General features: G+C 33.7%; 1 pseudogene; it reads right to left on the bottom strand.

Moving 5' to 3' along the window:
* The window catches only part of LOC149168875 (ABC transporter G family member 39-like), a 95,286-nt pseudogene extending 80,864 nt beyond the window's left edge, over positions 1-14,422 (bottom strand).
* Positions 14,423-15,542: the final 1,120 nt, after the last annotated feature.

The following is a 15,542-nucleotide window of genomic DNA, read 5'->3' as shown; positions in this document are numbered from 1 at the left end:
ACATTAAAGGGGAGCTTGTAATTTTTTGTTTGCTAAACTGTATTAACAGTCATTTGTTGATGGAGGATGTATTGCAGCGCAGCAGTTGCAAATGAAATTTTCGTTAATCCCTCTAAAAGGTAATATGCAACAGTGATGAAATCAGCAATGTTTTTGCTTTGTGTTTATGCAATATGCACAGAAATGCATAAAGAAGAAAAGATGGCAGCGCTGAAATGTAAAGAGCAGCAGCGAGATAAGAGAAAAATGCAAAGCATAGAGACCCTCACAGCAGTGGGAAGACAGAACATAAAACAGCAGTTTGGAATTTTTTTTTGGAGCACATGGATTAGAATGAACAGCAATTTAAATTTTTTTGTGGTGCACATGCATTGAAATGCATAGCAATGGAAGGTAGTTTCCTTCTATGTAATGTGAGAAGAAAATGAGAAGAACGCGAAACGCAGCAGAACGTAAATGCCCAGTGGCTGAGAATGCAATGAAATTTTTCACACAGCAATGAAAAATGTAATATTTTTTTTGTATGCAATGCAACATGCAAAGAAATGCATAAAGAAAAACAAGGACAACAGATTTTTAATGCACACTGGATGTATAAGAATGTGTGTGGCAGCAGAAAGCCAAAGGAATTGCACAGTAGTGCATTGTGTAATTAAAAAAAATGAAACTGAAGATTGTGTGAAGCAAGGGTGTAAAAAGTAACAGCCCGTGTTATTTTTTGTGTGGAGAATGAAGTGCCAAGAGTATGGGCACAGCAGTATGATGAAACAAAAGGCAGCCACAGTGCAAATTGCAGAGGCAACGCAGCAGCAAATAAAAACCCAAGGATGACAGTCTATGGTTATGGGTATGGACAACAGTGAATATGAAAAATGCAGCAGCATGAAGTTTTGTTGAAGAAATGAAAGGTAATGGACAGCAGCACATGTAAAAGAATTTTTTTTTCTTTACAATAGTAAATGTAAGTGCAGTGAGTGTGTTGGTTGCATCTGAAATGCAAGTGAGACACAGCAGAAGTATGATTGTAATGAGTGAAGGGGAGCACGCAGCAGCGTGAAGAAAAGTTTTCCCATTGTGAAGAAGGGAAGCATGCATAAGTGCACAAGTAAAGAATTCTCACACAACAGTGTGAATGTGAGAAAGGGAAGGCACAACAATGCAGAGTTTGCAAAGAAATGTAAGAGAAGTGTAGCAACACAAGTGCAAGTGTATAAACAACAGTGTGGGGTAGATGCATCAAAGAAGATGGCACAACAGTGCAGCAAAGAATATGCAGCAGCATAAAAGAACAATGTAATGAGTTTGCACACACAGCAGTGCAATGATTGTTTGTTTTGGAACTGCATTTGAAGCAGTCATTTGGTGAAACCCTCTATCAAGAGAATGATGCTTTTCAGCATAGTCATTAGTGAATCCCTCTGTTGAGAGGAAGATGCTCTTTAGCATAGTTTGGTGAACCCCTCTGTCATGAGGAAGGTGCTCTTCAGCACATTGTTATGGTGAATCCCTCTATCATGAGGAAGGTGCTCTTAAGCACAGTTTCAGGTTAATCCCTCTATTAAGAGGAAGACAACTTTGTTTGTTTGTGAACTGCATCAGAAGCAGTTGGTGAATCCCTCTATGTGAGGAAGATACTTTTGTAACAGCAGTGTTGGGGAATCCCTCCATGTGAGGAAGTGTTTGGGTAAGATTGAATGCCCAGCTGTTGAAATTAAAGGGGAGTGTTGAAATCGTAATTTCAACGCAGCGGCAACATCGCCAGAATCCGTTCAGCATACACGCCTGGAACTTCTCGGACCAGCTTTCCGATGAAGGAATAATCCGGCAAGGAGCTCCGAGAAAATATGGAGCTGACACGTGGTTTACCACTGACGTAACGCAACGTAAGTTTCTCGGGAGGTATTGTTCAGTCACATGATGTCTTCCGATATTGTTGTCAGCCGTCCGATGGGGCTCTTCGCTCTCCATCGTCGATCTCCGAAGCTGCTCCCCTGCCTGCATCAAATCAATTTTTTTGCGTAAAGTAAAAGTCAAGTTTTGGTTGACCGCCGAGAATGGAGGAGTTAATGTTTTTAATGCTTTGCGTAATTTTTGGTGGGCCTCTTAAATGGTTATGGGCACATACGTTATATATATATTTTTTATATGTTTTTTATATATGCTATGTAAGCGAGTGTGTGGTAAGGAGTTGTTTTTTTTTGTGGTGTATTGTGGCTGTGGGAGCATATAGTGATGTGCGCGTTTTTGGTGATGAGTAATGTGCCTGCGCACAATCCTTTTATGTAATGGTGTTATGTGGTGGCTCCGCACAGTGTGCGATTTTTGTAAATGCACACCATTGCATAAAAACCAGTTGCCAGTTGCTCATTGTAATGAAGAGCGTGTAGTGTGAAAGAAGAAAATGCACAGTAGTGCATGGAGAAAAGAAACGAAGTGAAGCGCATGTGTTTTGAGTAAGTTTTTTTTTGGTTGGATTTGCATTGAAATGCAAATGAAAAAGAGCGCTCAAATATTTTTTGAGATTGTGAATGCAATGTAAAGTTTACTGTATGTGTAAAATATTTTTACAGCAGTATGTGTAAAAATAGTTTTACACCAGCAAATGTAAAAATGGGTTTTACTGCAGTAAACCCTAATTTCTCAGGTGAAAACAGAGTTTTGATGGGTGAATGTAAGTTTTGGTAAATCCCTCTCAGCAAAGAGGATGAATGTTGTTTGAGGCTTTATATTTAAATCAATAGAAATGTTTTTTATGGCTGTGTAATACTCTGTTATGAGTTATTTGCTTTTAAGAGGTTCCTGTGCAAAGATCCTAGAACAGTGGAAACAGAGCATTGTCTCTGTGTTGGTTATTTAGTTGGTTTTGGTATTTCCCCATTGAAAAATACCCAACACAGACTAAGTCACAGTGTAGCGATTGTTATATTGCAAGTTTGGGTGGTTTTTGCGGTGGTTTGCATTGGTTTCCCTGGTGCATCCTCTATTGTTTAATCAAAATAGCTGGAGCAATAGAGATGATTCCTCTCTTGGGCAAAACGTTAAGTGGGGATTGAATATGCATCTCTAGGGAGGTTGGGCGTGTCGAGGAATAGAGCCAAGGGGATTTCAGATGCGGCAGCAGCAAAATTAGAAGGGCCATGGAGAAACAGTGGAGCAGCCATTCTCTCAATTTGTTCCCTCAGTGGTGAACGCCTCCTCGCCATAAGACAATGCTAGTATCATTCAACAGCATAGTATTTCCTCGGATCAACTCAATTGGTCTTAGCAAGATGATCACAATGAAATCATAGATTTCATGAGTCAAATTTAATAAAATAGGTGGGAGATTCATCACGGATTGGTCAGTCTATGGAGAGGTCAGTGGTGGATAAGGAGAATCTTAAATGTATGGAAACCATGGTTAATTTTGAAGATTGCTAATAATAATTGATTATTTGAAATTGAATATATATATATATATAATTAATTCACATGAAAAAACATATTCATTGTGAATTCAACCTCCTCTATCCCCTTGCTCTGATCCAAACCATCTTGCCATAATAAATTTTGAAGATGGCTAGTCTTGTGTGTTGAAATTGAATATATATATATATATATATATATATATATATATATATAATTTTAAAAGAGTACTTTTCAATGTAAAATTAAAAAGATTTAACTAAGACTCATAACGTTTTGACAAAATAATATTTAAGAGTCATTTAGTGCATAACGAAGCAATTGAATATAAAGAATAAAGTTGCAGAAAGATATGTTAAAAATGATTGGACATAAAGATGAGTTAAAAATGAGGAAGTGGTCTGAATTTTTTTTTAACTCGTTGAAAGAAAGAACCAGTTATTTACTTCTATAAACAAATAAGTACATAGTAAAGATATCTAATTAATTAAAAATGGCGAGGTCAAATTGATGGTCTACTCTATTCTATTGATAGTTGGAACGTTAGAGTACTACCTCTCCCAAGAAATCTGCGGTGCCTTTCCTTTCGGGGCATTTGAATCCCATGCTCTCGAAGAATTCCAGAACAAATTCGCGAGGTCCTTGGTACACGATATAACCTTCTGACAGCAGAATTACATCGTCGAAGAGTTCGTAGGTTTCAGGGGCAGGTTGCAGAAGAGAAATGACCATTGTCGCCCTCATTATATGAACGAACTGGGAGAAGTATCGGACAATCTCAAATGTGGTAGAGCTGTCCAACCCTGTCGAAATTTCATCCATCAGAAAAGCTTTGGCACCTCCCACCATCATCTCCCCCGTTGTCAGTCTTTTCTTCTGACCTCCAGAAATGCCCCGCCGCATATTATCTCCTACCATCGTATCCGCGCATATGTCTAACCCCAGTATCTGGACCAAGTATTTAGATATTATTCATGAAGTTATAATTATGATGAATTTGAAAGAAAGATTTCATACTATTTGATTAGCAGTTGTCTATAACGAGACTTTTTGAAAGGTTTTCTGGCCGGTTTTTCTGGTGGAAATCTTGCAGGAATTTATTGGAATCTTAAGTTTGATAGCTAGTTTCTGCACAATGAAAGCGTCCCAGAGATTTTCCAGGGTGCTGAATCTAAATATGCAGTTAAAAAACCATTTTAACTGCAACAAATCAAGATTTAACTTCAATTTCTTCTGCTGGATTCTGTTACCGAAATCTCCAAAAAATCACATTATAAACAACATTATAGACAACTCCATTTGATTAGGTCTAATTGTTAATGACATAATTAAATATTTTAGAAATTTCATAAACTACTCATAAACTTTCCCATTTTAGAAATATTCACATTAGTATCGAGAGTTTTAAAAAGCTTACTCGCCTTCAAAACATAGTCCGTCATAACACTGGTTTCTTGTCCCGCTATTGCTGTTGCCTGCATAGATATATTCAACCGTTCATGGTATTTATATCAGCTCCACCATTTTTCATTAAAACCTATTAAACTAATGCAAAACTGCATATTTTTGAAGTTGACACCTTCATGAAAACATCAATATCGGCATCTGGTGTCACTCCTTGTTCTCTCTCTTTCCTGGAAAGCTCAGCCAACACATCTGCAGACAACACCAATTCAGTAAAGATCCATAGAAATTAAAAGCTGGAAGTATAACTAATTTTCATAAAACACAGATGTAGATATTTTCACATAAATATAGAGATTTTCTACCAACTTGCAAAAATGCAGATCTGTAATAACGTAGTGAAGTTTTAGTATAGATTTTATCAACAAACCATTTCATAATAGTATATCAACAATCGCATTTCTTTATATTGATTATCGATTCAATAATACTTTAGATTTTATAAGCAACTCTATGATATTCTGGATTTTACAGACAACTCTATAATGATACATAGAAAGACACAGATTAGGATGAAAATATTTCTACATAGAAAGAGACAGATTACGATAAAAATCTGTATATGTCTGCACATTTTTAATTTATATAAAATATTTAACACTAACTTAGATCTATATAACTCCAATCTGTTATCTAAATTTTTAAAGTTATTAATCCAAAATTGTTAAATAATAATAATAATATTAATTTATATATTAATATTATATTAAATTAAATGATATTTTTACATGAAATGATAATAAAATTTATAATAAAACTAAATTAAATAAATATTTTCAAATATTATAATTTTGATATATGTCTTTGAAGATTTTAATATATTTATAGGATATGTTTATTTTAGAAATACTTAATTAAAAGAGATATAAAAAAATAATCAGATTTTCTATTTTTTTTATGTTAAATTGTATTGTAGTTATTTTATTTATATAATTTTTATTTTTATTATTATTTTATTAGAGACTTGACATACTCATACACATTTCCTCATACTAAATTCTAAAATACAATAACACTGATAACAAACATATAGAAATTTATATAATTAAATATATAAGAATTTATATAATTAAATATATAAGAATTCATATTGTTACCATTGTTGTATTATAGTAGTAATAATAATAATTCTACAACTAAATTATTATCAATAATGTGAAAAACATAAAATATATTTTAAAAAAATAACAAAATAACATTAAAATCTTAAAGATAATCTAATCATTTTATATTATGTATTAGTGAAAAAAATATCATTTTTATTTTTAATATTTTAGTTTTATTAAAAATAATGGGAGTGAATGATCATTTAGATAAAAAATCTACCATCAACCTAAACTCTAAATCCATAGCTATCAACCATAGTGAGAAAAATAAATACCATATCTTGAACCAACGCCTTGGCAACGAGCCGAAAAGTTCAGAGTTTCTCTAACAGTCATTTCTCCCATATGGGTATCATGCTGACTGATGTAAGTAGAAGTCCTCTCTGGCACGAATTCGTTGAGGGCATGTCCATTATACGTAACTCCTCCTTCAACCTGAACGAAAACCTCATACAAAATAAATTCAATCTCCTTCATTAAATATAACACCATGAACTTGAGATTTGGAAGCATACTTACTTTTAGAGTGCTTTGAAGCTTTCCGGCAAGTGCCAAGAGCAGAGTAGTCTTGCCCGAGGCAGGAGGCCCAAGAAGCAGCGTCAATCTTCATGATTTTAATTTTACAAACCACAGATCAGCCCAGAGCTTCGAGCATCGGCATAAATTTCAACTTAAAAATCTTTCAAGATATATATTTACCTGCCGGGTTTAACGATACCGCTGACATTGTGAAGAATTGTTAATTTTTTCTTCTTTGTCTTTCTCAACCGAAGCGTTCCCAAAGCATCCTACGGTCAACATCCCACAAAATTATTTTAAAATCATAGATAATAATGATTAAATTTTTATCAATATATTTAAAAATTATAAAATTTAATAAAAAGCAATGTTTAAGGATTGAGAACTAGCGAGGATCGTAATATATATGATAACATTATCATATATAATATTGATCAAATTTTTATTAATATATTTAAAAATTAATAAAAAGCAATGTCTAGGGATTAGGGATTGAGAACTAGCAAGGATCCTAATATATATGAGATAACGTTATCATATATCATATATAATATTGATTAAATTTTTATCAATATATTTAAAAATTATAAAGATTAATAAAAAGCAATGTCTCGGGATTGAGAACTCGCAAGGATCCTAGGGCTTCAGTGTTGAAGGCGCAGTGAGCCTAAAAACTTTCAACACTAGTTGCGGGTTGCGTTCTAGGGTTATGGCACATCGTTGTAGTCTTCAACGCCACTTGTCCTTATTTTTCAACCTTTGTTTTCGGTTTCACCACAGTTAGGTCAACCAGCAAATGATTTATCTCTTGGTTTCCAACTCAAGGCATTCTAGGGAAGAGGAAGAATTAGTCAATTATGAACCAGAAGAAGACGGTCCACAGCAAATCTAGACCAATTCCTGGTTCTTTGTTTAATGCCACAAGTTTGATAGCTCAAAGGTATGGAGAGAGTCAGACATTTCCACTATAGTCCTGCCTTAGCCCGAAATCGGGAAACTTACACCGACTGGAGGATTGGAGACCCAAACCTTGGGAGTTGATCTGCTTGGTTCAGGACTACAAGGATCTAAGTTTTTAGGTCTCGCAGTATGGAGTGAGGATATGGCAGAGTTGTCTTTGGGTTCATTGGAAGCCATTCACTCGTCATAGTCACTCTCTCCTTCTCCCCTTCCGAACTATGAGCTTGACGTTCATCTTTCCTCAATATCTCTAGGGTTTTGAGAGGGAAACAGACATGGCAAGGGCCTATTGTTTCCATGGGACTTCCCAGCAACTCTACCCATCCTGAAGCTTTTGATCTTGCAGTCTTTGGATAGTTTCTTATGGGATGTCCTTGTGCCACATGCAAAAGCAGAGCTGACCAGTGCAGCTATCGACACTAGGGTTCCAAGGAAGAAACCCTTCATGGACTCAGAAGGAAAATCACATCAAAAAGTGGGTTAGGAGACAACCATTAGGGGGTCAAAAAGAATTGAAGAGGTCGATTTTATCTGGTGTTAGAGTAGACATTGCCATGCACAAAGTGGAAGAAATGTCTGAGAAATCACTAGTCAGGTGGGCGGGCAAGGGGATGGATATTTTTCATTTCAACCCTAATACTAATATAATGGGTACAAAAGGATATAATTCCCATTGTTAATAGTTCCCCAAAGGTGGTTTTGTTAGCTCAAGGTTAGACTAAACATATTTGCTAGGAATCGGTTGACGCTCTAATGGTAAAACAAAAGGTATGGACGATTGACGCAATCCCTATTCTATTCAACTTCTAGATTCCTCTCTTCGATGAAAAAAATGGAACAAATAGATTTAGCGCTAATTTGGGTGCGTCTCCTTGGTCTCCCCCCTCATTACTGGGATTTCATAATCTTTCAAGATATGGGGAACTCTGTGGGAACCTACTTAGACCACAACTCCTCATACTTGGAAACTAGTAACATGGCTTTCACGCATCCTCGTCAACATCGATATTAGAAAGGGGCTACTAGAGGATATTGACATTAAAATCAAAGAGGAAAAAAATCTGGATTATGAAGGAATTTCTTTCCACTACAGATAGTGCCATAAATATGGGCATCTACTCAAGGAATGTAAGCTATCACTCTCTCAAAAATAACTCTTATCTAATAGCAAGGATTTTGATGATAGGGAACCTAGCATGACTAATCCTCCGAGACTAGACAATGTTGTCACTCAACCTATGTTCAAGGGAAAGGATGTTGATGGTAACTACAAAACGAGGATGCACATGGAGCATTGGGAGTCACTTCTAGATCTTGTCACCATGGCACCAACACCTATAGGTACTTCCTTGTTTTCTAACCCCCTTACCATTCAGCTCCACTGAAACGAGAGAGGTTCTCATGTTGTTGGGAGGCTGGAAATAAGTGTTACTTGCTAAAAATGAAAAGGACTGATGCTTAAAGATGATCCATCTAGCTGGCTAGTGTTCATGAGGAAAGGAAATTTTTTAGGCCTATGCAAAGGGGAGGAAAATGTAGAACACCATTTCGAGCCTTTAGGATCCTCATGGCTCTTAAGTATCACACTTCGAAGGCCTAACAACATTGTGCAAGAGTCAATTTGAAAATATTTTTTGTGCCCCTCCTCGTGCCTCAATTGCAAAAGATATAAGGGTTGGCAAGATTTTCCCCAGGTTGGTCGAAGATGGTGGTAATAGGGCTATCATGGACGAAGCATATGAAGAAGAATTAAAAATTGTATTACGTAGATTTTAGACAAATTAAAACTTGGGTCTCGATGGTTGAGCTATTGAATTATGTCTTGAGTGGTTTAATACTATTGGTCAATATCTCCTTCAGGTGATTGAAGAATCTAGAAGGGAGCAATGCATGTTTCTAGTATTCAATTCATCCTTCATTTCTGTGATCCCCAAAGTTGACCATCCCTTATCTCTTGATGAGTTTTTCCCAACCTCTCTTTTTAAAGTCATTCATAAGGTCATTTCCAAAATCATTTCCTTGAGAGTTAAGCCCATCCTTTCGTGCAATATTTCCAGTGAACAATTTTCTTTCTTGAAAGGGAGATAGATCCATGAAGCTATAGTTGTTGCATAGGAGGGTCTTCACAGTTTGAAAATTTTGAATTTGAAAGGGGCCATTGTCAAAATTGTCCTGTCAAAATCCTTTGACAAGGTCAAATAGATCTATCTACAACTCCTCATGATCCATGTGGGGTTCAATTTGTATTTTGTGCCTTGGGTGATGAATTGTATTTAGAGTGTTTCTTTTGTTGTTCTAATCAGTAGCTCAAGCTTCTTCTTTAGAGGTTTGTGTAAGGGTTATCCCTTATCCCTGTTTATTTTTCTATTAGTAGCAGAAGGAATTAGTTGACTAGTACTGACAAAGAAAAAGAGGGTATGTGTTCTCCATGGAACACTTATTAAGTAATCCTTTCTATCATACACCTTATTTTGGTTGACGACATTCACATTTTTTGCTATGGCCCTCCAAGAAAGTTGAGGGAGTTGTTAGACATCCTTTCTTTATATGGGAAAACCACTAGCATGCCAATTAACACTAGGAAATCCACCATTTCAATGAAAAATATGGATGAAGGGGAGACATGCCATATATCTCAAACTCTCTCCTTCACAATCAAGCCATTGGAGGAAGGGTTGAAGTACCTTGGGTTCAACCTTAGGCCTAATTGTTATAGTAAGGAGGACAAGTTCTGGCTTATCACCAATATTGAGAAAAGACTAAAAATATGGCCCTTTCAATGGCTTTTCCAAGAAGCTGGATTAGTTCTGATTAAATCAGTATTAGAAGTTGTCCATATTTATTGGATGTCTATGGCATAGATCCCCAAAGTTGTCTTGGAAAAAAATCAGAAGACACATTTTAATCTCTTTTGGTCTGGAAAAAAAGATCATGGTGTTCTTTTGTGGGTCAAATGGGAAAATGTTGCTATGCCAAAGCTCTTAGAAGGCTACGACATAAATAATATCTTTCAGTTCTTCAAATCCTTGGCAGCCATGTGTGGGTGGGGACTTAGCTCTACCCATAGCCTTTGGACATGTATTGTCATTCATATGTATATCACTCTTAGTCCCATGGAAGAGTGGAACAAACAGAAAGACATGCCACGTACTAATATTTCTATGATCTAGAGAGTTGTCCTCAATTCGTTCAATGTCATTAGCAACAAGATGGCATGGAAAGTGGGCAGGGGATATGGGGTGTGCATAGGTCTTCCTTGGCTTGGCAGTAGTCACATTCATATCCTCCCTCTCTCTCTAATTGAAAATCTAAGGGATGGAGGAATTTTCAAACTCTTACTCATTGCTAATCCAACCACCACATCAATTTGGAGCTAAGGATGGCTCTCAATAAAGGATTTGAAACTAGCCAAGGGCTTTCGGGAGGCATGGAATGATTACATCAATGCCCTATTAGCTAGTCACATTAGTTTAATTGATAGAGCAAACGAACTTTCCTGGAGTATCTCTCCCTTCAGCCTTTATACCCCCAAGCTTAGATATATCTCTCTCATAGTTGTGAGAGATGACGTTGTAACAAAGTGGTGGTGGAAGGTAGTCTCGAAGGCCAATTGTCCTGCAAAATCCAAACATTTTATTTGATGCTTGATGGAAAATAAAGCCCCTATGGGGGACATCGTTTAGAAGATATTTATAGTTGGGCCTAGTTGGTGCTCCCTGTGTAAGAATGACGAAGAAACAACCAAACATATCATGATGAATTCCCTTTTCTTTTAGTAGGTCTAAAAGTATGAAAATAGATAACTGGTCATTCTCAGGTGTGGGTTGGGGAGAGCATGGAGGGAGGCCTAGAGGAATTGGCTCTCAAATCTACCTTGTCATGCTTTTAAGTTTTTCCCCTTGATATTATGCTAAGGTGTGTAGTTGGCCTAGAATAGAGCCATATTCCTAGACACGCCTTTTATCCCCAAACATATTGATCTGAAGGAAATGGCTATTCTAGAACATTTCCTTCAAGAAAAAGGGGTCCCCCAGAATAATCTTAACGAAATATCCTAATCATTCCTTTCCTTGGGATTTATTTGATGGTGCATATTGCAATACAAGGCAGAACTGTGGAGGGGGATTCATCATGTACCTCTTAGAATCACACTCCTTCATACTTAAAATGGGGTTGTATTGTGAAACTAACATCATGACCGAACTCTCGAGTCATAAAAACTTGCTTCTATTCCCTTGGCCAAGGGTTGCACACAAATCCAAGTACTCAAGGACTCCATGTTGATTATTGACTGGTTAAATAACATTCAAGACTATAGTAAAGTCTTTGTCTATCCTATCATAGAAGAAACAATGCTAATAAAAAATTTCTTTAATCTTTTCATTTATTCTCACATTTATAGGGAGAGGAATTAGGATGCCGACCACCTTTCCAAAGAAGGATTATTAATGATAGCAAGGACTTGGAAAATTTTGGAATAACAAGTTGATACTACCATTTAAGCCTTCTTTCACAAGCCCTATTGGGACCTACTTCAAGGGGTTGAAGTACCCAAGATAATTAAACGATCTTGCAATTTGTTTCGCTTAGTTTCTTTATGATGTACATAGTTCTTAGTGAGTCTATCTCTAGATAAATTTTTGGATTTCCCCAAAACAATATTTTTTATTATTATTAGTCTTGATTATAATGAAAATTAACTAGATACCAAATAATACATTTTTGAACTAAATAAAAAACATTTAAATCAACAAAAAAAAACTCTTCCTTCTTCCTATTTTTTTTTATTAAATTATTTTCAAACCTCTTCTATTTTTTTTTTTAATTAAATTGTTTTGGAACGTCTTTCTTCTATTATTCAACTTCTTTTTTTCCTTTTTTAATTATTTTTCTTTATTTTTTTTTTTCAAAAATTATAAATATTAATAAAAAACCTACATGGATGGGTTGAATGACCCAACACACAGAAATAATCTTAAAATTTGTTTTGATTAGTTTCTTTATGATGTACATAATTCTTAGTGAGTCTATCTTTACACTTAATTTTTTGTATTCCCAAAAACAATATTTTTTATTATTATTAATTTTGATTATAATGAAAAAATAACTAGATAACAAATAATATATCTTTGAACTAAATAAAAACATTTAAATCAATAATAAACGCTATCTTCTTCTTTTTGTTCTTCTTCCTCTTTTTATTTTATTTTATTTCGAAACCTCTTGCTTCTATTTTTCTTCCTTTCATTTTTTCATTAAGTTATTTTCAAACCTCTATCTTTTATTATTATCTTTTTTCATATTTTACAAATTAAAAAAAAAAACATTACATTTAAAAATTATAAATATTAATAAAAAACCTAATGGCAAAGGTTGAAGAACCTAGCACACAGAAACAATCTTCAGATTTGTTTGGATTAGTTTCAGTAAATTTTTGGATTTCCTCAAAACAATTTTTTTTATTATTAGTTTGATTATAATGAAATAATAATTAGATAATAAATAAAATATCTTTAAACTAAATAAGAAAACTTTTCCTTTTCTCTTTTTTTTATTAAATTGTTTTCAAACCTCTTGCTTCGATTCTTCTTCCTCTTTTTAGTAAGTTATTTTCAAACCTCTTACTTTTATTTATTTATTTTTTATTTTAATATTTTCATATTTTACAAATTAAAAAATATATATATTATATTTAAAAATTCAAAATATTAATAAAGAACAATATTTATAATTAATTTTCAAATAAATTAACTTATTTATAATACAAAAAATTATAATACAACTAAAAATTAACTGTATTATATATATAAAACAAAAGAAGCATCTTTGAACTAAATAAAAAAATTTAAATCAATAGAAGCCTTTTCCTTCCATTTTTCTTCCTCTTTTATTTCCTTTGATTTAATTTTGTTTGGTTAAATTTTATAAATTTTGAGACTATGTTGAATTTTGGAGATTAGAATGGTTAATCAACTATTTAAATTTGATAATAACTATATAAAATGTATAAAACTTTAAGAAATAATGGTATAGAATGTAAGAAAGGCTCGAAGTTTAGAGTAGACATTTTAAAAGTTTTGTTTGTCCATAATGATGGCTAAAGAATCATCTCAGAATGTGTCAAGTCATTTCCATAAATAACTGATAAGAACTGTGTATAGAGTGCAGGAAACTTTTAAAAACAAGTATAAGAAATCTAGAAAGTTTTGAGTGGATTTTCTAAAGGCTTTGTTTAAGCATAGACGGGAAATAACCAACTTTTTAAAATTATTTCAAAAAACAATTAATCAACCATCTGATTTTACTCGTCAAACCCTACATATTTATATTTAATCTGAACATATTACCTCTATTAAATTGATAGTCCAGTTAATTAAGGTTGGCAATGCCCGACTGCCAACGTAAACATCAGCAGAAATATTCAAATCCTGGAAACGGATCTCAATCTCTGGTATGATAATTCCCACTCTGAGTACCACAAGCACAAGATGATGGCATTACACATAAATACGGGCACAACAAACTCAAGCAAATTCGAGAAAAAAGGAAAAAGCAAAGAGTGTAAATGTTAGATTTTTTTTCAAAAGAAAAAAACACTGGTTTATATGTTAGATTTTTTTCAGAAGAAAAAACCACGGGTTTATATAAATGGATTACTATAATATTTAGAAATTTTAAAAAATATTGAAAACTTGTCGAGTCAATTGCAGAAAAAGGGAAAAGCAAAAAAATGTAAAATGTTAATTTTTTTGAGAAGAAAAAAACACTAATTTATATAAATAGATGAGTATAATATTCAGAATTTTTTTAAAAAATATTGAAAACCTGTCGAGTCTACGACGAAGTTTGAGCAGAAAGCTTTGATTATCCTGCTCCGAAACTCCCAGGAGTTTCTCAATTAGTTGCTTCCCAGCTCCCAGGACTGGATCGCTGCCTCCAAACAAATCTGATCTGCCAGAGCTTCCCATTTCCTCCTGCAATTCCTGTGAGCTACAAAGGGGACGAGGCCATGAAAAATTGAGCATCTAGCTGCTCAATTTAACAGCAAGCTAATATTAATATGTCAAATCAACTTTCCGTTACGTACCTGCGGAGTGATTCATTCTCAAAAACAAGTGTTTCATTCTCATTAACAATTGATGTGACTTATCGGATGGTGTGAATAGGAAGATTCTGTACGATGGTTACCATGACAATCCAACCAATTTTATTTATTTATTTTTAATAACAATTTTATTTATTTATTTTTAATAACATGGAATGGAATCTTTGATAATCCAACCAATTTTATTTATTTATTTTGAATAACATGGAATGGAATGGAATCTTTGATAATAACATGGTATTATGATGGAATAAATATAATTTATTTTTATTAAAGAATATTAGATAAATAATTAAGAAATATTTAGCATTAGGTTTTATAAATAAATTTATTTATTTTTAATAACATGGAATGGAATGGAATCTTTGATAATAACATGGTATTATAATGGAATAAATATAATTTATTTTTATTAAAGAATATTAGATAAATAATTAAGAAATATTTAGCATTGGGTTTTATAAATAAATTTGTAGTCTGAATATATAGGACAATATTTTTTATTGGAATATTTAAAAAATCAGGAAAAATTTAAAAGTCAATTTTTTCATGATGTTTTCTTTTTAAATTCTAGTTATTATTTATAGTTTTAATTTTAGGTATTATAATTGAATAAATATAATTCATGAGGAGCCAGTAATGTAATTGTTTGTTCACATGTTGTGGCTAAAAAAGTTGAATTTCATGGATCTTTCGAAGATGAGTAATACTTCATTATTGTAATAGTTAGGAAATTGCCTTATTTTAGACTAAGGCTAAGTTGTTAGCATAGGTGTGTAATAGAGCTTAAAGATAGAGATTTGATTGTTAGATTGATCAAAATAGAGATCGAGTTGTTAGTGTAGTAAGAATAGAGTTTGACTCTTAAAAGAAAGAAAAATGTAATGGAAAAAGATTAGCCGAGCTAAGATGAGTGAGAGACGAGAGTTTGAGTGTTAGAGAGGGTTTGAGATTGAGACAAAGGTCAATATATTGCTGTAATT

This window comes from Pinus tabuliformis, chromosome 4_2 (genome assembly GCF_031772625.1).
Source record: "Pinus tabuliformis cultivar Carrire ecotype Pingquan chromosome 4_2, CPIR1, whole genome shotgun sequence".
NCBI classification, from domain to species: Eukaryota; Viridiplantae; Streptophyta; class Pinopsida; order Pinales; family Pinaceae; genus Pinus; species Pinus tabuliformis.
This window is presented reverse-complemented; position numbering and strand designations above follow the sequence as displayed.